This window comes from Tamandua tetradactyla, chromosome 21 (assembly GCF_023851605.1).
Source record: "Tamandua tetradactyla isolate mTamTet1 chromosome 21, mTamTet1.pri, whole genome shotgun sequence".
Taxonomy (NCBI): Eukaryota; Metazoa; Chordata; class Mammalia; order Pilosa; family Myrmecophagidae; genus Tamandua; species Tamandua tetradactyla.
In genome coordinates, this window is record NC_135347.1 from 55392013 (window position 1) to 55416864 (window position 24852).

Below are 24852 nucleotides of genomic sequence, written 5' to 3' on the forward strand. Positions count from 1 at the left end.
CTCGGGGCGCCGCCCCGCCCCCCCGGGGAGCCCTGGGCGCCCGCCCCGCCCCCGGATCCGGGCCTGGCGTCCCCGCGGTCCCGGGCGCCGGCGGGTGAGGTAGCTGCACTGGAATGCAAATAGCAGGAAGGCGCAGACTGTGGGGCTTCGGGTCCCGGCAGTACCGGTGTCACCCGCCTCCTTTCCCTTTCCGGACAGTCACAATGGCCGGAGCTCTCTGTTATCTTCAGTAAGTGATGCAGAGGGGGCTTCTCGGGCGATGAGGGGAGAGTTGTTGTTGTTTTAAATCTGCGGAGGCGGGAAGAAGGGCCTCACCGAAGGCGGTGGGGAGCAGGGAAGGGTCCTGGCCGGAGGGGTAAGGGATTTATGGGTTGAGGTTCCTGCTCTGACCTTAGGCAACGTGACCTTCAACAAACCTCTTCGCCCCCTGGTGAAGTCCAGTTTTCTCATACGTGAGGTGGGGCTGGAGGGAAGAACAGCTGGAACTGTTCATTTGACCTTTGGCTGCCACGTGCCAATGATGTAGAGGTATGATCTCGTTTAATCCCCACAACGGTAAATGCTGTGTGTGTGGTTATTATCCCCACTTTACAGGTGAGGAGATTGAGTTTAGAAAGGTTAGACAAATGGCCAGAGTTACACAGTTTACAAATGCACTTTATAAACGGTAATCACAGCTAAGCCCCAGGCCGAGACTGCACTTGCTGCTTTAATCACTTTAATAAATTCTTCTAGGGTTCGATTCTGTCCTGCACTGGGAAGAGGGGAGAGGAGAGACAAGGGATTGGGGATGCATGCCCATGCCCGAGGGCCTCCAACCTACTGATAATGTCTTGTTTCTTACTTACTTTGAAAAGGTAAAACAAAATGAAGTTTTCTGTTAACCACTTACAGTACTGGGTGCTGGAGGAGTAGAAAGGTGGAAAGAAACACAGGTGTTGCACTCAGGTATCTGAAGGATTTAGCATGTAAGAAAGAATTAGACTAATGTGGGGGTTGGGAGTGGCCGATAGCAAAAAACAGGTGGAAGCCACAGGGAAGCTGATTTGGGCTCAAGTAGAAAGAGAGTTTATTTCTAATATGTCAGGTGGGCCCCAGGGCCGGGGGCTGCCCCCTGAGCTGAGGGCGCACGCAGGGTTGGCCGCGGGAACTAGGGTGCCTGTCTGATGCTCAGCGAGGGCCTTCTCGGAGCCAGGGCCCGACTGGGTGGGTCCCCTTAAGCCCTGAGCATCCGTGATTCTCCCTAGAAGGCCAAATGAGTCAGTTGGTGATGATTGTTAATTTTTAAACCACCATAAACCGAATGGCCACCAGCCCTGGGCCTGTGACACTCTGGGATGCAGCTTGTGTCCGATTCAGGTTCTGTGTGAGCTCTCCTATTGAAAACACTGTGGAGCCACTAACTGAACTCATGTGGGTTCCAGGTAAACTGGCCAGATCAAATTGTATAAAATGTCACATTAGCCGGTTGCTTCAACCAAATCCCCAACACAACATTTCTGTGGAGTTGTTCAAGTGAATGGTTAACATTCCGCCTTTAACTTCCTCCCTGCCAGAGGAGCTCATGAGAACAGGGAAATAAGTGGCTGAAAAGGAAGAGGAGCGACTGGCCCTGAACCTGCCCGAGACGGCGTGAGTCACCCTGGGGGTGGGAATGGACGGCTTGTAAGAACCTCCCCCCCACACGCACACAGACAAGAGGGGCCGGGAGACAGCTGGCCTGTCGATGAGGAGATTATTTTAAAGGCTGCTTTTGCCCACAACTGGGCGTGCCACATCTTCATGGAGATAATCTAATAAAAAGTTTTCACCTATAATATTGAATCAGGATTAAAAGAAATGTTTGCCCCCACAAGATAGGATCAGGATTAAATATGGCTTTTCTGGGGTGCATAATAGCTTCAAACTGGCACACTGCCCTCTTTGGCAATGGTTTGGTAATGGATGGTGGTGATGGTGGCACAACATTGTGAATGTAGTTACTGCCACTGAATTGTATACTTAAAAGTGGTTAAAATGGGAAATTTTATATTGTATATATGTTACCACAAGAAGAAATAATGTAGATGGAGGGAAAGTTGTGTTCTTTCATTCAGTCACTGCACAAACACTCTGGACAAGGATAGCAGTGAGCTCTACACTGGTAAATCCTGTGGTCTGTTCTCAGCCTTCATTCAGCTGCATCATTTGATAGAATGGGTCAATGATAAGGGGATGGAACTAGCTGATGTTCTGGAGAGGCTGGGCCCTCTAGGTTTCAGGACTTACCTGGACCAGGGACCCATCTGGAGGTTGTAGGTTTCTGGAAAGTTACCCTAGTGCATGGAGCCTTTGTGGAATCTTATATATTCTCCCCTGGGTGCACCATCGTATTTTGCTTAGATTATTGTAATAGCCTGCAGTTTGTCTCCCTCCTTTTGCCCATGACCCTCTATATAATATTCTCTCCACATAGCAGTCAGAGAACCATTAAAAGTATATCAGATCACATCACTTCTCTGCTTCAAATTATCAAACAGCTCACCACTTCCTTCTGAGTGAAAACCTAAGTCTATCAAAACTTTACTCATCCTGCCCACACTGCCCCTCCCTCTTACGCAACCCCCATGACCTCACCTGTTGTTATTCACCGGGCTCATTCTGCCCTGGCCACACAGGCTCCCTCACCATCCCTCTTCCCTTGTTATCCTTTGCCTGGAATGCTTCTCCAAATATCTGCATAGCTTCAGTCCTCACCTGCTTCAGGTATTTGCTAGGCTGTTATCTTGTCCGTGGGGACTTACAATAACACCCTATTTGAAATGCACCCACAGCCTCTACCCCCCTCTTTCATCCCTGTGTTAATCTCCTCTGGGGCACATATTTCTGTTACCTGAAACGTCCCACGTGCATTTATATGTATTTTATTTATCATCTAGCTCCCTAGCTATCATTTAAGCTCCTTGAATCCCCTTGAAGGCAAGGATTTGTTTTTTGGTGGTATTTTACAGGATTTATGAAATAACCTACCATCTGAAACAAGCAACCATCTATTACACACTCAATTCTATAATGACAAGTTATTATTTAAGTTTCAGTTTAAATCAGTTTCTTAAAACAAAAGAGGGCAAATGTCTAAAGCACTGCAAAAGTCAACTTTTGAAAATATAGAGAGCAGAGATTTTTATCTGTTTGTCCACTGATATGTTCCCAGTGGTATAAAACACTGACTAACACATAGAACACTGATGTGCTCAAGAGTGAATTTTAAGTTATTCTTCATCTACCCTCTGCCGCTCACTCAGTGGAAGATGGAATTGGAAAGAACTGTATCTCTGTGCCTCTGACTTCTTAGTGGGTGGCCCTCCTCCAAGTGGTGATTTATTTATTACCCAGACTGCTCCCATCTTGTGGCTTTGCCCTCTTCAATTCATGGCTTCCAAGGTCACCAGAGAAGGAAGGAGAGCATGAAGGACTGTGGGCAGGTTTCCATCCATTTTCCATTGATCAGATTCAGATCAGACCCAGTCACAAGGCCGTAGCTTGCTGCCAGGAAGACGGGGCAATTCTGTCCAGCTGTGTACCCAGAAGGAAGAGGAACTTATTGGGTAGTCTGCTAACCAGTCTTTGCTATTCCAGGCATAATGTGGAAGGACAGGCTCCCAAGAGAAAGGATAGCATGAAAGTGTAGGGCACTTGGGGAACAGTGTGGTGGGAACCCAAAATATGTGGAAGAGAGTGGCTAGTGATGAAGTTAGAAAGGCAGGCTGGGTCTAACTATAAAGGGCTTCTATGTCCCATGGAAAGACGTTTGTCACTTTAATCCTGAGGGTAATGAAGCACTCATTCTCACCCTACCTTTACATTACTGAGATTAGCAGGAAGGTTTCCAGGACCAAAAAAAAGGTAAATCAGCTGGGAATTGTGGGCGGAAAACAGAGAGAGAGAAAGATGGGGAGAGAAGAAGACAATTCTACAAGTTACTATCTCAGCACGCATCTCAGCCCCTGACAATCAGCCTTTCCCATCTCTTTAACCACTATGTGGGATAATGAGTCCTCTCCACACCTCACCCCCAATAGGTACTTATCTCATTAAGTAATGACAGCCTAGGTGTCATAGGGGTCACCTGACTCTTCATGAGGTGTGGGGTGACCATTCTGTCCCCCATAGTATTGTTCTTTTTTAGGAAGGTGAGCTGAGGGCTGCATCTCATGACGTCACGTCTAATTCTCAGTCTCAACATGTCTCAGTGACGCATCGCCCAACCACAGTTCCAGTCCAAGTTTGAAAGTCTTCATGACTCTTTTGTTTAAAAATACTTTCTCCTGCTTACTTGAAAGGCAGAAACAAAAAGTCTAAAACCCCGAAGACCTCAAGCCTAACTCTAGAAAGTAGTCACCTGAAATCGCCATCATGAGAGGCTTATTTCTTTGGGTCTAGAAAGCCTCTGGATCGCTAAGAAACCACCATGACCATTCGGATCTTTGGTGCCAGGTGCCTGGGCTCCACTGCTGCCCATCCGAGTGATGCTGGTGAGTGGGCCACCACGCTGGGCCTGCATTGCCTTGTACCAGATGGTCAAGAGCTGGAACCCTTCCAGCGCTGGTGATTTGTGAGTAGACGTCTTAGAGATGTAAGCTGAGGGCACAGGCAATAAGGCCCTCTGGGAGAGTCCAGCGTGACATGGGGAAACACCAGGCTCACTGTGGGAAAGGAGGCTAGTGCCACAGACAGATTTTGCTACCATGTTCTTCTCTAGAAGGGAGTCAGAGCTCACCTGTTCTAACCACCAGGGATGAAAACCAGCAACCTAACTTCAAAAACGTCTAATTGCTGACTTGTAACATCATCTATCATATCCCTGTTAGATAAATGGCATATGAAAAAACGAACAAACAAAAGAGACATGTCAGTCTCAGAATATAATTATTTTACAGTTGGGGGCATATAGAGCTTCTTCGTTTCTGCCAATCTTACCTCTGTGCTAAGTTCTTTTCTCTTCTCAGCTTCCATTCAGAGACCAGCCTCCACCTACCACCTTCAGTGGTTCTGGAGTGGCTCATTCTTAGGTTTTTCTCTGTTTTTTTTTTTGGGGGGGGGGGTGTTTGCATGATCTGGGACTTGAACCCGGCGTTCCTGCATGGAAGGTGAGCATTCTACCACTGAACCACCCATGCACCCCTTATTCTTAGGTTCTTTTTAAAACAGAGAAATGCTTCTATTCTCTGATTACAAATGCAATACCTGTTTATTGAGTTTATTTTTTTAAAAAGATGGGAAAGTATAAAAAGAAATGAAAGAGACAAGGGAGAGAGAGAAGTACCACTAAGAGCAGTAAAAGAACTACTTTTAGCATTTTGATGTATGTTGTTGTAATTAGAACTATCTTCTTAAAAAATCTGACTGAGATTATGTTGAATGCCTGTTTACTTAGTTTTCCCAACTTAAAAACATAGTGAACATTTCCCCAATTTCTGCAATGCCATTTTTCATTACTGTAGAATATTTCATCCTCTCAATAGATCTTAATTAACTTGGTGTAGAATTTCCAGATGATTTCAGGTTTTTGTTGTTGCTAGTTTAGGTAGTATGGAGATAAACACAGACTGATACATACATCTCATTCTGTGCTCTTGGAAAATTATTAAAAAAAACAAAAGAACAATTGCTTTTATTGCACATGTATATGTATAGTTATATTTCAGATTATTTCTTGAGAAAGGAATATTTTTAAACGTGGGTGGATTTGCTAGGTCAAAAATTCTGTTTATTCTGAAAGCTTTTCATGATTATTACCAAATTGCCATAATAAACAAATGTGCCAATTCACTCGTATCAGTAGCATATGCGTGTGCCCATCCCCACAGCTTCACCAGCACTGAGAAAACTCTCCTGCTAATTTGATAATTCTGCCCTGATCTTAATATACGTATTTACTCAGGCAGCACAGAAGGGAAAGGATTCCCATGGAGGTGAGGTGGCCCTAAGAGATGGGGAGTTGTTCGAATCCATATCTAAGCACAGACTCTGTCGATGGTTTAGGATTTAACCAGTTAACCCCGGGCGCAGGAGACAGACGCAGCCACACAATGCGGTCGGGGCGGCAGGGGCCGAGCTCGGGGCAGCCTCCTCCGGCTGGAGCTCCCCGTCCCGGGACGCCCCGCTGCCATCGCCGAGCGAGGGGCTGGGCCGGCTTTGGTGGGCTGGCTGGAGGCTCGGCCTCCCCGGCCTCCCGTGGCCCCCGGCGGACTGGGCGGCGCAGCCCTCCTCCGGTCCCTCCCCTGCCTCCGGAAAGGCGGAGGGGGCTTGGACAGGGAGCCCCGCGCTCTGAGCTGAGTCTTGTCTCTGCGGCTTGGTAATTGTGCCGTCTTGGGAAGTTATTTCGCCTCCCTGGATCTCTGTTTCCTCCTCTAGGAAATGGGGACACGATCACCTGGTTTAGCAAAACGTGACGGAAGCCATCAAACGCCTAATGGGTGTCGCGCAGGCACCGCAGAGGGGCTCAGTGCCGGGGCGGGGCTGGTAAGAAGCTGCGGGTTGGCCTGGAGTCCCCGAATGCAGGGCGAGACCAAGACTGGTGGGAAGCTGGGAGGGCGACGCACTCCATCCAGTGCGGCCTGGGGGTCGGGGGTGTTGGACTCGACCTGAGCCACCTAAGGGTGGGCCAGGCACAGAGGAGAGCTCCAGCCGCTCGAGGACAGCTGCTGGGAATGTGGAGAAAGGAGGGTCTGGGAAATCTCGGGCAGGAAGATAAGGGCAATCATTCCCAGCTGCTCCGGGCAGCAGACACAGGCTTGGCCTGCAGTTTAGCATGTGTGAAGGGCGCATTACCATCTGAAGGAAAGTGCTGCCGGCCCCCGGGGTCTTTATTTGCTGGGCTGGGTGTGGGGGCGGGGAAGGAAATGGCTCTGACAGCGAAGGTTCTTGAATCCAGATGCACCATACTGGAATCCATAAAACGGGACTGAATCTGTTTCTCTTTCCTAGCTAGAACTAAAGCTGGCTTCATTCGCAAAACTCCCAGACTTCTACCGTTGGTAAGCAGAGGAATTTTGGAAAGAAAAAAATTATAAAAGGAACAGGTAACAGGCCGACCATACGAACTCACTCTTCACTGTATCTTGTTGTTTTCTTGTTAGGAATAACATGTTTCAGAAATAGTTGCAGAAACAGAGGCAAAACTCAGAGCCATGTACAAGAAACATTTCTTGTAACACTAAATGTTTGTGTTACCAGGAGCGTCCCTAAATTTTTTGCACTCTAAGGAAAATGTTAGGTGTTTATTGTGTAGGGAAAAAATCAGGCCAGTTTCTGGCTTTGGAGCCCAAGAGTGGAAAGTAGCTATGTCCAGGGATTCAAGTTTTTATTCTCAGAATTTCAGCCAGGCACTGCAAATGAAACAGTTTTATCCATCGGTGGAAGAGAATGGAGTTTAAAGCACAGAGATTCCCAGCTCAGTCCAGCCAGCTCTACGGCCCATTTATCCACCCACAGTTCAGCCCAGTAATTGTGAAATTAAACTCACTTTAGAAATGCAAATGACTTACCATGGAGGAAAGAATTCAGCTTCTGACAAGCAAACTGCTGCTTTGAAGGCCATAAGGAGCCCCCTGTATACTCCCAGAAATGCCTCTCTGGGTTGCTGTAGGAGCCAGATGAGATCAAGACTGCAAATGAGTTTGGTTTAGTGCAAATAACTGAGGGATTAGTTCATTTTTACAATGAAAAGTTCTGAGTCCTGAATAGCTCGTGGCCCATGGAACTAGATCTGGAAAAGAGAGTATTTGCAAGAGGCTGATTCCAATGGCCAGGGTGGACCACAGGCTTCATCTGGGTCCGCAGATAGCCGAGCTGCTTCTATCTGTTATATCTGATTTCCAGTCTCTCTCCACCTCCTGCTCCCCCGCCCACCCCCACTGTATTGCAGCACTCTCTCCTGGGTAGATTCTAAACTGGATTGAGTTTAGCCAAGGGTCCTACAGAGGTCAAAGGGAAAATGGAGCTGCACCTTGCAACAGTGAAGTCTGGGAGTCAAATTAAAAGTTCAAAGGCAAAGCGAGGTGAGGAGATGGAAGAACCGAAAGAGGAGGGAGCTATGACAGGACGGGATGAAAAGCCCAAGACAAAACACACATTGCTTACTGCTCAGTGCCCAGCAAGCTCCCCAAAGCTACAGCTGGCTTGTCAGGTGCCAAAATCCCTCCTTCCTTGATGAGTCACTTACATTTCCAAAGGGAGTTTCATTTCCGAATAACTGAGCTAGACAGAAAACTAACAGGACAGCAGCAGTGATTAAAAGCTAGGACTTCTGTGTAAATCTGCTTGGGTTTGAGTCTCAACCCCATAAGTTGGGCTGCGTGACCTTAGGCAAGATAATTAACTCCTCTGTGCCTTCGTTTTTCTCCTTTGTAAAGCAAGAGTGATGGGAGTAGTACCTGGTTCTCAGATTATTGGGCAAATTATGGAAGTTCATATTTGTCGAGTGCTTAGAACAGGGCCTGGCACAGACAGTTTCATCAAGTGTTTACTTTTACAATTATTATTTTATTGCTGCATCTCTCTGACTGGTTATAGGCTCGGAGTGCAGGAGCCCTGCCTGGGTTTGCTCATAATCGTACATCTAGTGTTTAGCATAGCATATGGTTGTCTCAAAGAGTGGACAAAAGGAACCTCCCAAACAATTCCTAGACTCTGAGTAACAGAAAAGCAGGCCTGGAGCTCAGCTGCACCCACCAAGGAAAACAAAGGCACGTTGTTAACGATCAGCAGAGGTGGAGAAGGAACCCTGTGAATTCTGCCGTGACACAGCCCCCTGTTCTCAAACCCGAAGACTTCTCCTTGTCTTCACCACACAGGATGTGGGGCCAAGATGTTACTTGTCTGGAGGAAGCGTTCGATATCTGAGTCAGGAGTGTCTGCCAAGGTTCAGGTGTGGGCTGCGTCCTCGGCCACCCACACTCCCTTGGGGAAGAGTTCAGCCCTGACAGCTCTTAGGTGTGTGTGTGTGTGTGTGTGTGTGTGTGTGTGTGTGTGTGTGTGTGTGTAGGGGGGCGCTTCCTCTGTCCTGCCTCTCTCCACCTGGGCCCGGTGTGTGTGTGTGTGTGTGTGTGTGTGTGTGTGTGTGTGTGTGTGTGTGTGTGTGTGTGTGTGTAGGGGGGCGCTTCCTCTGTCCTGCCTCTCTCCACCTGGGCCCGGTGTGTGTGTGTGTGTGTGTGTGTGTGTGTGTGTAGGGGGGCGCTTCCTCTGTCCTGCCTCTCTCCACCTGGGCCCGGTCTGCAGAGGTCTGAATGTACCCTCTGCTCGTAACAGAGATATCCCACAGTTCACCGAATCTAAGACATCTTTGTAAGGAGCTCTATATTTCATGTCCCACCAAGAAAAAAGAAGCACCACCCATTAAACACTCTATTGAATGTAAGATTTACTACACTTTCACAGTTGTTGAAAGGTAAAAACTGTGCACCTTAGAATCGATGAGAACCGAGCCCCATTACGACCTGCACACAGAACGGGAAGAAAAGAGAAGCCATCGGAAGAGAACACTCACACGTTCCACCAGCAAACCTGCCCGCCATAATATATCTGCCCCCTCCTCTGCAGTAGGTGAGCTGCCCGTGCTCCCACCTGGGGCACTCTTGCCTGTGGGTGCAGGATCCCCTCCCCTCCCCTTGACCGAAGGGCATCGCTCCATCACTCTCTTCTGCATTGTCAGTGTTTTCCTTTCTACTGGTATGTTTCCGTTGCCTAAAAACATGAAATAGTTTATGTAAGAATAAAACTCAGTTTAGCTTTCCCACAAGATGGCTCAGGATGAGGGAGACGGAACTCACTAAACAAAGGGCTGCGTGACAGTCTCCCTGCAAGCAGGGAGAGGAGAGGGCCTCTGACGCAGGCCTAGAATTGGTGCCGAATCCTTAGATGTGTTAGGCGAAAGGATTCCACCTGAGACAGCAAGTTAAAGCTTAATAGTTTATTGCTAGAGAGAAAGAAACAGAATGAAAGCAAAGGGAGAGCAGATAGGTGGGAGCCAGCAAAACCTGCTAGGGAAAGAGAAAGGACAAATGGCTCCAGCTCTCTTCCTGACAGCTTGCGGTTTTAAAGGAAAACTGTGCCAAGAGGGGTGGGGCTGCAGGTGTCACCGGGAGAGCCCGGGCTGGTACACACCACCGCTTCGTGCTCAGGGTTATCTGGTCTGGCCTCTGGCGGGCGGGGTATTGGCACTTTGGTGCTCTCCATCTTGCTGTCCCATCAGGTCCTGTTAGAAGAGCTGCTGAGGGAGAGAAACCGAAGGGCCTCCCCTGCCTTTGTATGTTAAACCCATTTTGTATGTTAAGTTTTATTTTCTGGGACCTGACAATATGGATAAAAACAAGTTTAAATAAATGACGGACCAGGGTTGCTAGAATGTAAAGTGCAATCAAAAGCAGGGATTCTCGGCAGGAAATTTGAAATAGTGAAGCTGCCCGGCTAGGCTGTAACGTCTGGGTATCCGATCAGTGGAGAAACGGAAGGGACCTGCGTGCCAGGCTTGGGGAAGAAATACTACTGCTTTCATCACTCAGGGCAACGAAACGGCCATCATTTTTCAGTTGAGCGCCCGTCCTGGCAAGGTGGTGAATAAATCCTTTTCTTCTCTACAATCGGGTGGGCGTTTGTTCTCTTTCAGGCACGGCTGTCTTTCCAACGGTTTATCCTTTCTTGATCCCCCTCCAATTCTGTTCCATTTCTTAATAGCACTTTATAGCAAAATTCCTTAAAAGAGAATTGATTCGTTATCTCCTGGGCTTTTCTTCCCCCCCTTTTTTTCCCTGCGAATCCTCCTGAGAACATGAGGCTTCCACCCCCATTACTTCCTCTAAATAGGTTTTTGTCAAGGTCCAGTGACTTTGCATTGCCAACCTCAGTGGTTAAAGCTCAGTCCTTGTCGTCTTCCTCTCTCAGCAGCTATTGGCTTCCAGAATACAGCTCTCTCTGGGTCGTCCTACTTCTCCGACTGCTCTTTCTCCGTCTTTCCTGGTTCCTCCACTCACTGGAATGCCCCAAGGAGCAGACTTCTCTCCTTCCACCCCTCCTACCTAGGTGAACTCCTCCAGTTCCGTAGCTTTCATTTTCTTTACTTTGATAACTACAGCCCCCGTTCTACCTCTCCCCTGAACTCAGGACTCTATATCCTAATAGACACAGCAAATATGTCTGGAACTGAACTTTTGATTTCCAAGTCCAAAAAGCGTCTCAAGAAGTCTGCCCCGTCTTGATAAATGGCAGTTTTCCCAGTTGCGATGGCCAAAAGCCTTGGAATCTGAAACATCCTTGACAACTCACTTTCTCTCACACTTCACATTTAATTCATTGAGAAATCTTTTCCATGCTACCCTCAGGGTATTTCCAGAATCAGGTTGCACCTTGCAATTTCCACTTGCTGCCAGCCTACCCCAGCTATTTCAATAGCCTCCTTACTGGTTTCCCTTTCTCCAGGCTTGTCCACATTGTCTCCCCAACATAGACGCTGCAGTGATTCTCTAAAATGACAAGTCAGACCCTATCACGCCTCTGCTCACACTCTCCAGAGCTCCCATTTTGCTCAGAGGAGAAGGCAAAGGCTTCACTTCAGCCCACAGGACCTGCCCTCTGACCTCTCTTTCCACTCCTTCCTCCTTATTGTTTCTAGAATATACTGAGCAGTCTCCCACCTCAGAGTGTTTCTTTCCCCAACCATCTGTTCCCTCCTTCATTGCCTTTAAGTCTTGGCCCTTTGGAGTGGCCTTCCCTGACTACCTCTAGAGAACAGCCCCTCTCCACCATCGGTCTCCCTCCTCACCCTGCTTTCTTTTCCATTACACCTCACTCTCTGACATGTTGTTTATTTATTTTGGGTTGGACCGAGGCCCCCTTTTGAATGTAAGCTGCAGGAAGTCAGGGATTTTGCTCATGGCGTGTCCTCCTCAGCTCCTCGGCTCCTGCCTGGAACACGGCTGGCACTCCCTGAAAATTTGTAAAATGACTTCTGATATTGAGGAAAACGTTCTTTAAGCAGAAATGTTAGGAGTGTGTGCCGCTCTGAAACTGTTGTGTACTCCAGAGAGGCCATGTTCTTTAATCCTCATTCAGTATTGCTGGGTGGGATCTTTTTGATTTAAGTTGTTTCCATGGGGAAGTGACTCACCCAATTGTAGGTGGGAACTTTTGATTAAGTGGTTTCCATGGAGAGATGTCTTCACTATTAAGGTGGGCCACTGACTGAAATCCTTTAAGAGGGAACCATTTTGGAAAGAGCAGACCAAGCCCATACGGCCAGAGACCTTTGGGGATAAAGAAGGAAAATGTCTGCAGGGGAACCTCATGAAACAAGAAGCTGGGAGAGAGAGCTAGCAGACGTCTCCATGTGTCTTCCCAGCTAACAAGAGGTGTTCTGGATGACATCAGCCTCTCCTGAGTAAAGGTAACCTCTTTTTGGTAACTAATTTGGACATTTTCACAGTCTTAGAACTGCAACTTGAGACTTAATAAATTTCCTTTTTAAAAACCATTGCATTTCTGGTATATTGCATTCTGGCAGCTTTAGAAAACCAAAACAGAGTGTCACCATTTTTCCCTACTGCCTTTATACGCTTAGGCTACTGGGCGTTGACAAGAAAGGCATGTGCTTACGTGTTTCCTAGATGTCGCTGCAAAAACAGAAAACTGCCTTGTTAATCTTACAAAACCATTGCTTCTGCAGGCACCTGTTTAAGGAATGAGTATGCTTGTGCAAATGAGGAACCCATCCAGATTGCATCGCTGCATGGGGTCACTAAAATGATCCAGCTGGTCTCCTCGGCTAACAGCCTCCTCGTGCCCCTCACCCTGCTGCCCTGCCTTGAGGGGCTGGACCATCCTTGTGCAGATTATTGCACCCCACTCCCACCCCATCAAATCTTCCTCTTTATATTCTCTTTAGAGCCTGCATGGCACATATCTATGCCCTTATCTGCCCCTTCCCTCCCCTAATCTGCAAGTCTCTGATGCATTTGAAGGCAGGGGGAATGTCTTATTCAACTTCACATTCTTAGCCCCGGACACAGTGCCTGACACATTGTAGGTGCTCAAGAAATGTTTGCTGAATGACTGAATGAACTCTCCCTTGTTGACAGATGGGTCTTTTCACAATTTCCCTAAAATAGACTGAGCTTATTCTTCACAAAATTTTGTTCATCATGCCATGCCTTCCAACCCATTAGAGATTGTTCATCTCTACAAGCACACACACACAATCACCCATCAATAGCTAACTCTGGGTTAAGAAAATTATTTCAACTCAACAAGCATTTATTATCCACTTACAATGTTCTAGTGGTTGGTAAAGATTGGTTGCTCGTCAATGTATTAGTTTAATAACAATTTTTTCATTAAGCCTTTCTTTATACATCTTTCGCCTGCCCGAGAGCCGCAGCATTGAGGACTGGTTTCAGAGTCAGACAGAAAGGCACTGCTTGTGGTTAGGACTGTGGCACGTCAGTGCAGGTGCTAGAGCTGCCCTAATCCAGGCTTTCCTACTTACTAGCTGCCTGACCTTGGCCAAGTTACTTTCTTTCTCTTAACATCCATCCCGTCACCTGTAAAATGGGAGTAAGAATTACCTTCTTCACAGGGCTGCTGGGAAGATTAAAGGAGATGCCCCATCCAAAGCGCAGTTCATGATCAATACATGTTTGTTTACTCATGAGTTAGACACCCCAGGTTTCACTTCCCGCTCTGCCTTTCTCTGGGTAAGCTATTTAACCTCCATTTCCCCCTTTGCACATCGAGGATGATGATGACAGAGCTCACCTCAGAGTTGTCATCCAAGTGAAAGGCCTGACGCACAGCTAAGCTTTCAGTATGTGGTATGATCATCACTGCAGCTTTGTTCACGTGCTCCAGCCCTGGGGAAGGTTTGGAGTAGGGTCACCAGTGGATCCGTTTTAATGTTTCCAGGCCACAGAAGGGACCATTTTGAACGTCTCACTGGAGTTTATCATCAGAGGGCTCGTTCCTGCCTCACACCAGGACTCTCCATTGACTTCCAACTCTGCTCAGACGTCCTTCCATACGCCCTCGCTAGGGAGCGGCTGGGGCACCGGAAAACACCAAGCGTCTGATTGCTTTTTTTTTTTGCTTTTCTCAAGTTAACCTGGCATGAGAATCTAATTTTAGAGCTGAAAGAGATCTTGGGGTCTCTGAGAGGTGGCAAAAGCAGAGGCTTGGAGTCAGACTGAAGTGAGGTTAGAAGCCAGGCACTGACCCTGGTTTACCAGCTGGGTTGCCTCACGCCCAAATACCCAAGCTGTCTAGTCCCTTACCCTGTGTCTTGGTTTGCCTGAGCTACTGTCACAAATTAAACCCACACAATGGGTTTTGGCTTAACCACAGGAGGTTATTGTCTCCTGGTTTCAGAAGCTAGATATCTAAAACCCAGGAATCAGCGAGGCTGTCGCTGCTGCTCCCAGGAGGCTGTGGCACCCTGACGCTGTCTGCAGACAACGGTGGAGTTCCTTGGCTTTCCCATAACAATGTCCTCTCCTTTCTCTTTCCACAGATGGACGTCCTACTTCTGGCTCCCCTGCTGTGACTTTCTCTTTCTAAACCTTCCAGTAAACTGGATTAGGCCTACTCTCCTTCAGTCGGCCACACCTTCGATTAAAAAGAACATCTTCAAGAGCTTCTATTTATAAAGGGTCCACACCTTTAATGTGAATTAAGATGGTGAACACGTCTGAATTGGGGGACATAACTCAACCTACCACACTGCTCAAAGTATAGCCTGGCGACGGGCAGTACTGCAGTAGTGGGCATTAGCTGGGAATTTGTTAGAAACTCCGAATCTCACGCCCCACCCTAGACCTTCTAAATCCAAATCCACAGTTTAACAAGCTCCACAGGTGATTCAGAAGTCTTTTGAAATTTGGTAAACTGGGGTGGGCCATTGTGGCTCAGCAGGCAAGAATGCTTTCCTGCTATGCCAGAGGACACGGGTTTGATTCCCGGTTCCTGCCCATGTAAAAAAAAAAAAAAAAAGTCCAGTAAGAGTAAATCTTCTTAAAAAATGGTAAACTGATCTACCCTCAGTGTTATCATCATTAAAATTGAGTTAACAGTTAAATGAGAGAATAGTGCCCTAGCATAATACCTGGTAAACAGTTACTAGCTATCCCTCTGTCTCCATAGCATTCTTCACTTTCCCTTTTATAACACAAATCTTGATGTTTTATAATTGCCTGGTGAACTGTCTGTGCCCTCCTCAGAATCTGAGCTCTGTGAGATCAGGGACCATTTTCATTATGTTCACTGTTATATACCCTAATGCCTATCACAGAGTGTCACACACTAAGTACTGATTCAATGAATGAATTAATGAACGAACCAACCAGGCACAAGACTATTTCCCACTAATCCCGCTAATTCTTGGCGGCACATCCAGGAGCCACACTGTTTATAAACCAGTGACTTTCTCCGACTCTTTACTACATAATCTGGATGCTCAAAGACGGTGAACAATTTGCCAGACACCTACGTCTCTGTGTTGCCAACCTCTGGGCACCAGCAAGTTCAGAATGCTCTGTTGGGTATCTTTATTTTAAACATCTTTTGTGTCTATATAATACCTGTCCAGAAGGATGTCCTTTCAATTTGGATACTGAGCAATTGCCTTAGTTGTTTTTAGAACTTATAGATTTAGAATGAATCCATTTACCAAATAGGTTTCTTTCCTTGGGTTATTAGAGTTATTTTATTAGTGTCACTGACCAACTTATTTATTTTAAATGTATTTATTCTTGAGATAGTTCTGTCTCAAGAACCATCAAAGGTGAGACTGTAACTTCTACCAGTGTTGCTTCTAGTTATTTAGTAGTTGTTCTGGAGGACGAACTAAAATGCGCACATTGTTAAGCCGCCATCTTGACCCGGAAGCCCTAGTATTGCTTCTAAAACAGCTGACTATTCTGATCTGTTGACTCGGCTCTGCTAAACTGCTATCATTGCTTTCTTATCTTTAAGTTACTGTTACCCATTCACCCTCAGATCTGTCTTTGTAGGCTGCTGCTAATCTATTTATTTTCTCATGCACTAAAAGGAAAACCCAACAACCAACAGTGCTAACACTGACAAACCCACTGCACACTTACCTCAGAATGTGGCACCAGAAAAAAGTGGTGGTTTTGCCATTTGTTATACATAAAATATTTAGGAGATTTCTGTTTCTGCAGCATGTTACTGAATTCAGTTATCCGATTTCATACATTATCTTGCTAAGTTAAAATTAATTTCTTTGCTTCCTTGGTTTTTCTCATTCATTATGGAGCACAGCAGGAAGAATAAAATACTTGGGTGGGGGGCAGGTGACGGGGGAGCTGTGCAGGGAAGGGGACTATTAGAGGAAGGGGAGGAGGAGGCAGATGGCAAAGTGGGAGAAGAGAGGAATGCAGCCAGTGAACTGAAAGAGGAAGTTGTTGGGGAGAACAAAGAGGGAAAAGGAGGTGTAGATGCACAGATAGAAAAATATGTTAGATTATTTGTATAACATTATTTATCCAGGTAAAGTCTGCATAAAAAGAGTGGAAGGGAACAAGCTAATATGTTAACAATGGCTGTGTGTTCTTTCTATCATATAGACTTATAGTGCTCTGAGATGGCCCATGGTGTTGGGCTTGGCCATGTGACTTGGTTTGGCTAATGGAATGTGGGTGGAAGTGACCGTCTGCATTTTCAAGTTAAGGCCTTGAGAAGCATCATGCATTTCTGATCACCCTGCAATGAGGATTTCCCAGTAGCTGCTGGTTTAAAGAAAATGAGGAATCGCCTGCAGCAGATCTAAACTCAACTCCCAAGCTCAGCGCATCTCAGTGGAGCAGAGCAGAGCACAGCGGACCTGCTGACTGATGAAAGAGAAAATAAATGCTGGTTGTCAGAGTCTGAGATTGGGAGGTTGTTTGTTATGTAGAAAAAGCTGATTACTAATGATCATTTCTAAATAATGAAATAAATGTTAAAATAACAAATATTTATTTTCTTCCTTATTTTCTGTATTTTCCAAGTATACTTGAATGAGATGGCATTATATTAAAAAAATACTTTTGTTGAGACATCTTCACACACATAGAGTCCATACATGGTATATTATCAATGGCTCACAATATCATCATAAAAGTTGTGTATTCATCACCATGATCATTTTTTGAACATTTGCATCACTCCAGAAGAAATAAAAAGAAAACAGAAGAAACTCATGCATCCCATACCCCTTACCCCTTCCTCTCATTGATCACTAGTATTTCAATTTACCCCCTCACCCCCCATTATTTATTTATTCATTTTGTCCTTATTTTTTAATGAATCTGTCTATACCCTGGATAAAGGGAGCACCAGACACAAGGTTTTCACACTCACACAGTCACATTGTAAAAGCTATTAGTTATGCAATTTTATTCAAGAATCAAGGCTGCTGGAACACAGCTCTACAGTTTCAGGTATTTCCCTCCAGCTACTCCGATACACCATAAACTAAAAGGGGATATCTATATAATGCATAAAATAACCTCCAGGATAACCTCTGCACCCTGTTTGAAATCTCTCAGCCATTGAAACTTTATCTCATTTCTCTCTTCCCCCTTATGGCCAAGAAGGCTTTCTCATTCCCAGGAGGCCGGGTCCCAGCTCATCCCAGGAGTCCTGTCCCATGTTGCCAGGGAGTTTTCTAAAATATATATTTTTTGAGAAATATCCACACACATACAGTCCAAGCATATTATATCATCAGTGGCTCACAATAGCACCGCACAGCTGTGTGTGCTTCGCCATGCTCAGCTTTAGAACATTTGCATCACTCCAGAAAAAGAAATAAAAAGAAGAACAAAGAACTCACACACACCATACCCTTACCTCTCTATCTCATTAACCCATAGTATTTCAATCTATAATTTTTTTTCTTCATGGGCAGACACTGGGAATCAAACCCGGGTCTCTGGCATGGCAGGTGAGAGCTCTGCCTTCTGAGCCACTGTGGCCTGCCCACAATCTATAATTTTTCTACCCTTTCTCTCCCTCTGTTATTTGTTTTTATCATTATTTTTTAAAAATTCATCTGTCCATACCCTAGATAAAAGGAGAACCAGACATAAGGTTTTCACAATCACACAGTCACACTGTGAAAGCTGCATCATTATACAATCATCTTCAAGAGTCAAGGCTACTAGAACACAGGTACTTTCCTCCAGTCACTCCAATGCACCATAAACTAAAAGGGATATCTAAATAATGCATAAGAATAACCTCCAGGATAACCTCTTGACTCTGTTTGAAATCTCTCAGCCGCTGAAACTTTATTTTGTCACATTTCTTTCTTTCCCCTTAAGGCTTTCTTGATCCCCTGAGGTTGGGTCCTGGCTCATCCCTGGGAGCTCTGTCCCACATTGCCAGGGAGATTTACAGCCCTGAGCGTCATGTTCCACAGGGTGGGGGCGGGGAGGGCAGCGAGTTCACCGGCCAAGTTGGCTTAAAGAGAGAGCCCACATCTGAGCAACAAAAGAGGTTCTCTGGGGGTGACTCTTAGGACTAATTTTAAGTAGGTGTAGCCTATCCTCTGCAGGAATAAGCTTCATAGGGGTGAACCCCAAGATTGAGGGGTGAACCCCATGATTGAGGGCTCAACCTGTTAATATGGTTGTCCCCACTGCTTGCGAGAATATCAGAAATTCTCCAAATGAGGAAGTTGAATATTTCCCCCTTTCTCTGCAGTTTCCCCAAGGGGCCTTTGCAAATACTTCTTTATTCACTGCCCAAATTACTCTGGGATATTTCAGGGCATCCTAGTAACCTGGATAAACCAACAAGAATTCACACCCAATTCAAGATTCCATGTACTTATGGTGTTCAACTAAACTGATCATACAGGTTAAATTAGGAAATGCACTACCGAAAATAGAAATTTTGTACCAACTAAGCATATCTTCCTTTGGTCTCACACAGAAGTTGAAGCTTTAAAATATGGACGATATCATCCTTTACTGCTGCATTCTGATAGACCCCGGTCCAGATCAGCTTCATTCATATCTCTAGTCCAAGTCTCGTCCCTTTTCAACAGTTCCTATACGGGGTACTGCTGACTTTCATAGCTAGCATTACCTTAGAGGGAAAAAAAAAAAGGGATATAGTCTTAGTGTTTTGAAAGAGTAGCTATTTCCAAGGTCATCTTTTAGGATCTGATTATATTTCATGCAAAGGCCAGCTCAGGGGCCTGGGAGACCGTGTGCAGTTAGAGTTAATTCCGTCAAGAGTTCATTCTCTGAGAAACTCTTCCTTTCAAATCATTCTTTGGACAGAATAATTGATTTGTTTTATTGATTTTTCTCATTTGTTATGGGACATAGTGGGCTGAGAATAACATAAGGGAGGCAAGAAAGGAACTATCAAAGGAGAGAATGAAGGAGGCAGATAGGAAAAAGAATAAGACAGGTGGAAGGAAGAAAGAGGGTGAGAATGAGGAAATTGATGAGGAGAAAGAGGCAATGGCCAAAACAGCAGGTGCTTGTCTCTCTCGTCAGAAGGACTAGCCAGGACTGCGGTCTGGAGACTCTGTGTTGCTTGGCTCTTTACTGCCCAGACCTGCGCTCACTGGCCACACCTGCCTGAAACCAGTAACATCGAATCAAATTCATTCTGGCTTTCCGGCCCTCCGTAGCCTGACCCAACCCTCTTTCTTATACTAACTTACCTCTCCTACCTTTTTCTCCCAGATGCCCAGCATAGTCTCTCTGCTTCCTGCCTTCTTGTTTCCTAAAGTTCTCTCCTTGTTCTTCTCGGTTTTTCCAAACTCTCCTCGGTCATCAAGGCCCCAGGAAGGTCCCAGCTTCCTGAAGCATTCCCAGCCCACGCTGTCTTCTGCCTTCCATCAGCTCTAGCCTAAGTCTCTTCCCTGAGCTCGAGACTCATACATGTGATGTCTACCTTGGTGTCAGGTAGATATCTCAAATCCATCCGACTTTTCCAAGCCCTACATTGGGATGTAGGCTCCATGAGGCAGGGATTTGAGTTTGGTTTGTTCACTGCTCAGAAGAGTTCTTGGCACCAGGTAGGCACTCAGCAACGATGGTTAAATGAACGAATGAACCCCGTTAACAGTGACCCAGGAGCACACAATTTGTTTCCAGTGCATTGAATTGCATTGAATCTAATTTTCCTACCTGAACTGCAAAAACTTCTTAAAATCAGGCACCCTACGCCTTTGTATTGCTCTTGGCCTTTAGCGCCAAGTGGCGCCCATTGGCGATTTGTTAGACTGATCAAATAGCAAGTGAGTTCCATGGCTAAAGCCATATTCCTTGAAACTTAGGATCTACGTGTTAATTCAAGAAAAGAATATATTATCCTACCAAAAAATTGCATAATGTTAGTACATAATTGCTCTGCATTTAATTTTCATCATGCTTTAATTGTATATGTTTTATTTCCATATCTGGATTGCAAGTAGCAGCTGAGTCTCTTCTCTGCTGTCTTGTTTTGTTTCGCCAGGCTGCTGTGACAAATAGCACACAACAGGTTGGTTTCAACGATGGGAATTTATGGGCTCAAAGTTTCCAGGCTAGAAGTTGAAAATTGAGGCATCAGCAAGGTAATGCTTTCTCCCTAAAGTCTGTAACATTCTGGGTTTACCATTGATCCTTGGGGCTCCTTGGCTAGTTCCCCTGCCTCGCATGCCATGGCAATGCCCTTTCCTTTCTCTTCTTGGTTCTGTTGACTTGCGATTTCTGGCTCCTTGCAATGGCTCTCTCTCACTCTCTCTGAATTTCTTCGGCTTATTAAGGACTCCGGTAATCCGGATTAAAGCTACTCACATCCAGTTAGGCCACACCTTAACTAAAGACATCTTCATTTGGTCCAATTTACAGTGGGTTCACCCCCACAGGGATGCACATTAAGATGAGAACACACCTCAATTGGGGTATGTAATTCAATGTACCACAGTTATTTTTAAGCACTTCTGTTATAGCCCTGTATCCTGTTAGTAATTTTCCTGGGTTTAATTCTCTTTCTTTAACTGTATAGGTCTTCTCTCCATACCTGGATTCCCAGCGGGGCTGAGTCAGTGAGTCAGTGAGTCACCAGTACCAGCAGTACCTGGCTATGGGGTAGAAGCCCGGCACAGGCCTGCCAGGAGGCTTCTCATGACTTGGATTCGAGATGGAAGCGCTGTCGTGCTTGGAGGGGCACGGGTCCTAAGGCGCAGGCAGGGCGTCGGGTCCCCGAAAGACGAAGCTCTGATTTGCTCCTGGTGACATCATACTTCTGGCACTCAGCTTGCCCAGATGTGCGCCTGCTCTCTGTTTATCTTAGCGCCCCGTATCACAAGGGCAACAAGACACAACAGGAAGCAAATGTCAAGAGCTGTTCCATTCATTCCAGTTTCAGGGTTCCTCAAGGCAGCACTCTTTGGTACGAGAACGCCTCCATTATGGGGGCTTCACTAGGAACTTTTCCCACCAGTGTTGTGGGGAGAAGCCTTTTGTTCTGCGTTGTCTGCTCTCTATATGACCTTGCTGCTGGAATGACTAATATCCGCATCATCGTCACATTAGGAAGCAATTATCTGAAAACAAATTCATTTCCTTGAGTCATTTGACTTATTTAGTCACTCCCATACCCCTCTTTTTTTTTTTTAAATCTCTGCAGTAAAGAAATCCAGACAACGTCTGCTGTTGCATGTCAGGACATTACGTATCTGATTTAGATTGATCAACCGAGTCACTGCTTCTGCCTGTGTTAGTCAGTCTGTTTTACTCTAAGCCTGGATTTATGGTCACCAGCTGCTTGGCTCTTCAGGTTTTCTTTTCTTCTTTCTCTCTTTTTTCAAACTTTTTAGTTTGAAATAATTCCAAACTTAGGAGAGTTGCAAAAACAATAGAAAATCCATACTTTTTCCTTTTCCTCTCTCCCTCCCTTACTTTCATTCTTTCTTTTTAAAGATATGAGTATTTTACATTTCCTGCACCTCACAACACACAGAATATTTTGTATACAGATGATAAACTTGGGGCAGGAAGGTGAGGGAAGAAAGAGCAAATCGAAAAGAAGCAGACGACTCTTAAGAAGTTTCTGATTGCTTGATAATTCCTTCTGACAGCCTGGTGGCACTACTGGCATGCGTCCCTGGTTCCTGAAGAAATATGAGTTTATGATATCATCCTACTATGGATACTCCTCTCACTTCATCTTGGCAACCCGGGCACTATTCCATGACCTAGGCTCAAAAGACATTCCCACCCAGGCTTCTGACTTCTGAGAGCATGGTACACAGCTGCCAGGAGACTTAGGGCTTATTTCCAGGGCAGCAGGGCCCAGAGACCATTGGCTGTAGTAGCCATTGCCCAGAGGCAGTGGCTTCCCTCCTGAACTGTTATGTTGAGATCTGGTTGAGTTCTCTCTGCATTTTGGCTTTCCTGGGTTTCTCACCCTGGCTCTCTAGCATTCCTAGCAATTCTATGAGCTACTGAACACCCTGCCAGTAGATTCCTTTAGCCCAAGTTGTTTTCTGTTGTCTGTAAGCCAGTCCCCACCCTGACGTGAAAACTGCCTGTTGAAAGGCTCTATTTTTACAAAGCTTGGCTGCAGCCTTCTACGCAAAGATGAGTAGGTTCCTTCCTAGAGGGGCACGGGTAAGGCAGGATGATGTCTGCTGACGCCCATGGCAGAACTGCTGGTAAATTGTAAACTGTGTGTTTTGAAAAAGGTGCTTCCCTAAGCCTACCTATAGCTGCGCCTAAGAGTTACTTCTGGAATATCTCTTTCATGGCTCCTATGTGGCCTTTCTCTCTCTAAGCCCCACTCTGCAAGGAAAATCATTACACCACCACCCCACATGGGATATGACATCCAGGGGTGAAAATCTTCCTGGCCACATGGAAATAGGGATGGGCCCAGGATGGGCCTGGCCCCTGGTACCGTGGAATTGACAACACCTTCCTGACCAAACGGGTGAAAAGAAGTGTAATAAAATAATGTTTCAGGGCTTAAGAGAGTTCAAATAGAGTTGAGAGACTATTCTGGGGGCTACTCTTTTGCAAATTCAACTAGATATTGCTAATTACCACAGTATGCCAACCCCCAACCAAAACCATCCCTGCTAATCCTGAAGAACACCTAGGGCTCCATCTGAGATTCTACAGATGGTGCATGTGCTAAGGTTACTTTCCAGAAACCTACAACCTCAGATGGTTCTGAGGCCAGATAAATCCTGAAACCCAGAGGGCCCAGCCTCTCCAAGAACATCAACTAGTTCCATCCCCTTATTCCATATTATTGACACCCCCTTCCAACATGAAAAAGTTAGAATGAGTATGACACAAATACCCCAAGAAGGATCAAAGGAGAAGGAGGAGTTATAACAGAGAAGATAGGATTTAACACGTGAGTATGAGTGCTGAATCATTATATTGATATTTCTTTTAGTCTCCAGTGTCTTGGAGCAGCCAGAAGGAAAAACCTAAAATTGTGGAACTGTAACCCATACCAAACTCTGAAGTATGTTCTATAACTACTTGTTAAAATGTGCTTTGAAGTATATTGCTCTTTTGTATATACATTATATTTCACAACTAAAATTTTTTTTAAAAAATACTTCCATATTGTGAGTCACCATGCACAACATTTGAAAAGAGGGAAATACAGTTCTCAGCTGTTGGACTATACCCTCTTTTTAAAATATATTTTAATATCTCCTTTACTATCCTGAAATGAAATTCATAGATAATGTAATGTACCTATTTATGTAACATTAAAAAGTCAATATATAATGGGGTGCAAGGTTAGTGCAGTGGTAGAATTCTCCCCTGCCATGCAGGAGACCCGGGTTCAATTCCGGTCCATGCAATTCCTCCCCAGGAAAACAAACAAACAAACAAACAAGTAAACAAAGAAATGAAACAAACAAACAAAAATTCAACAAATGGTGCTGCGATAATGGGATATCCACATGGAAAAAGAATGAAAGGTGACCCCCGCCATACAGCATACAAAACAAAAACAAAAACAAGTCAATATAACCTAAGGGTGAAATTAAAGGAAATAATTTGTATATAAAAATAGGCACTTCACTGAAAAAACATTCAACAAAATCCAGCATCCTTTGCTGATAAAAACATTTCAAAAATTAGGCATTGAAGGAAAATTTCTCAATTTCATAAACGACATATAGGAAAAATCCTTAGCCAACATCATACTTAATATGGTGAGAAATTGAAAGCATTCCCCTTGAGATCGGGGACGAGACAAGGATGCCCACTGTCACCAGTGCCACTCAATATTGTATTAGAGGTACCAGCTGGAGCAATGAGACAGGAGAAAGAAATAAAGGGCATCCAAACAGGAAGGGAAGGAGCAACATTTTCATTACTTGCAGATGACATGACCCTATACTTAGAAAACCCTGAGAAATCTACAGTAAAACTACTTGAGCTAATAAACAGATTCAACGAAGTGGCAGAATATAAGATTAACGTACAAAAATCAGTAACATTTCGATACACAACCAATGACGTATCTGAGGTGACAACTAAGAAAAAAATTCCATTCAGGATAGCAACCAGAAGAATTAGGTATCTAGAAATAAGCCTGACCAGGGATGTCAAGAACTTATACATAGAAAATTACAAAAAAATTGCTAAAAGAAATAATAAATGACCTAAATGGATGGAAAGGTATTCTATGTTCATGAATAGGAAGGTCAAATATCATCAGAGACATTAATCCTACCCCAAATGATCTACAGATTCAATGCAAAAGCAATAAAAATCCCCAACAACCTACTTTGAATACATGGAAAAACTGGTTATTAAATTTATATGGAAGGGAATAGCTAAATAT

General features: G+C 45.2%; 1 long non-coding RNA gene across 4 annotated transcripts; it reads left to right on the forward strand.

The window, feature by feature from the left end:
- The first annotated feature begins 67 nt into the window (after window positions 1-67).
- On the forward strand, window positions 68-22522 carry LOC143665677 (uncharacterized). 4 transcript variants are annotated; one of them, XR_013167165.1, is made up of 6 exons: window positions 68-229; window positions 736-857; window positions 1557-1632; window positions 12208-12421; window positions 20506-20605; window positions 21040-22522. It is a non-coding gene; the product is annotated as an uncharacterized LOC143665677 (long non-coding RNA). The 4 variants fall into 4 exon arrangements; XR_013167163.1 differs by lacking the exons at window positions 20506-20605; window positions 21040-22522 and adding exons at window positions 14537-14879; window positions 16611-16954; XR_013167164.1 differs by lacking the exons at window positions 20506-20605; window positions 21040-22522 and adding exons at window positions 14537-14879; window positions 16611-16954 and having other exon boundaries at window positions 12313-12421.
- The last annotated feature ends 2330 nt before the right edge of the window (window positions 22523-24852 follow it).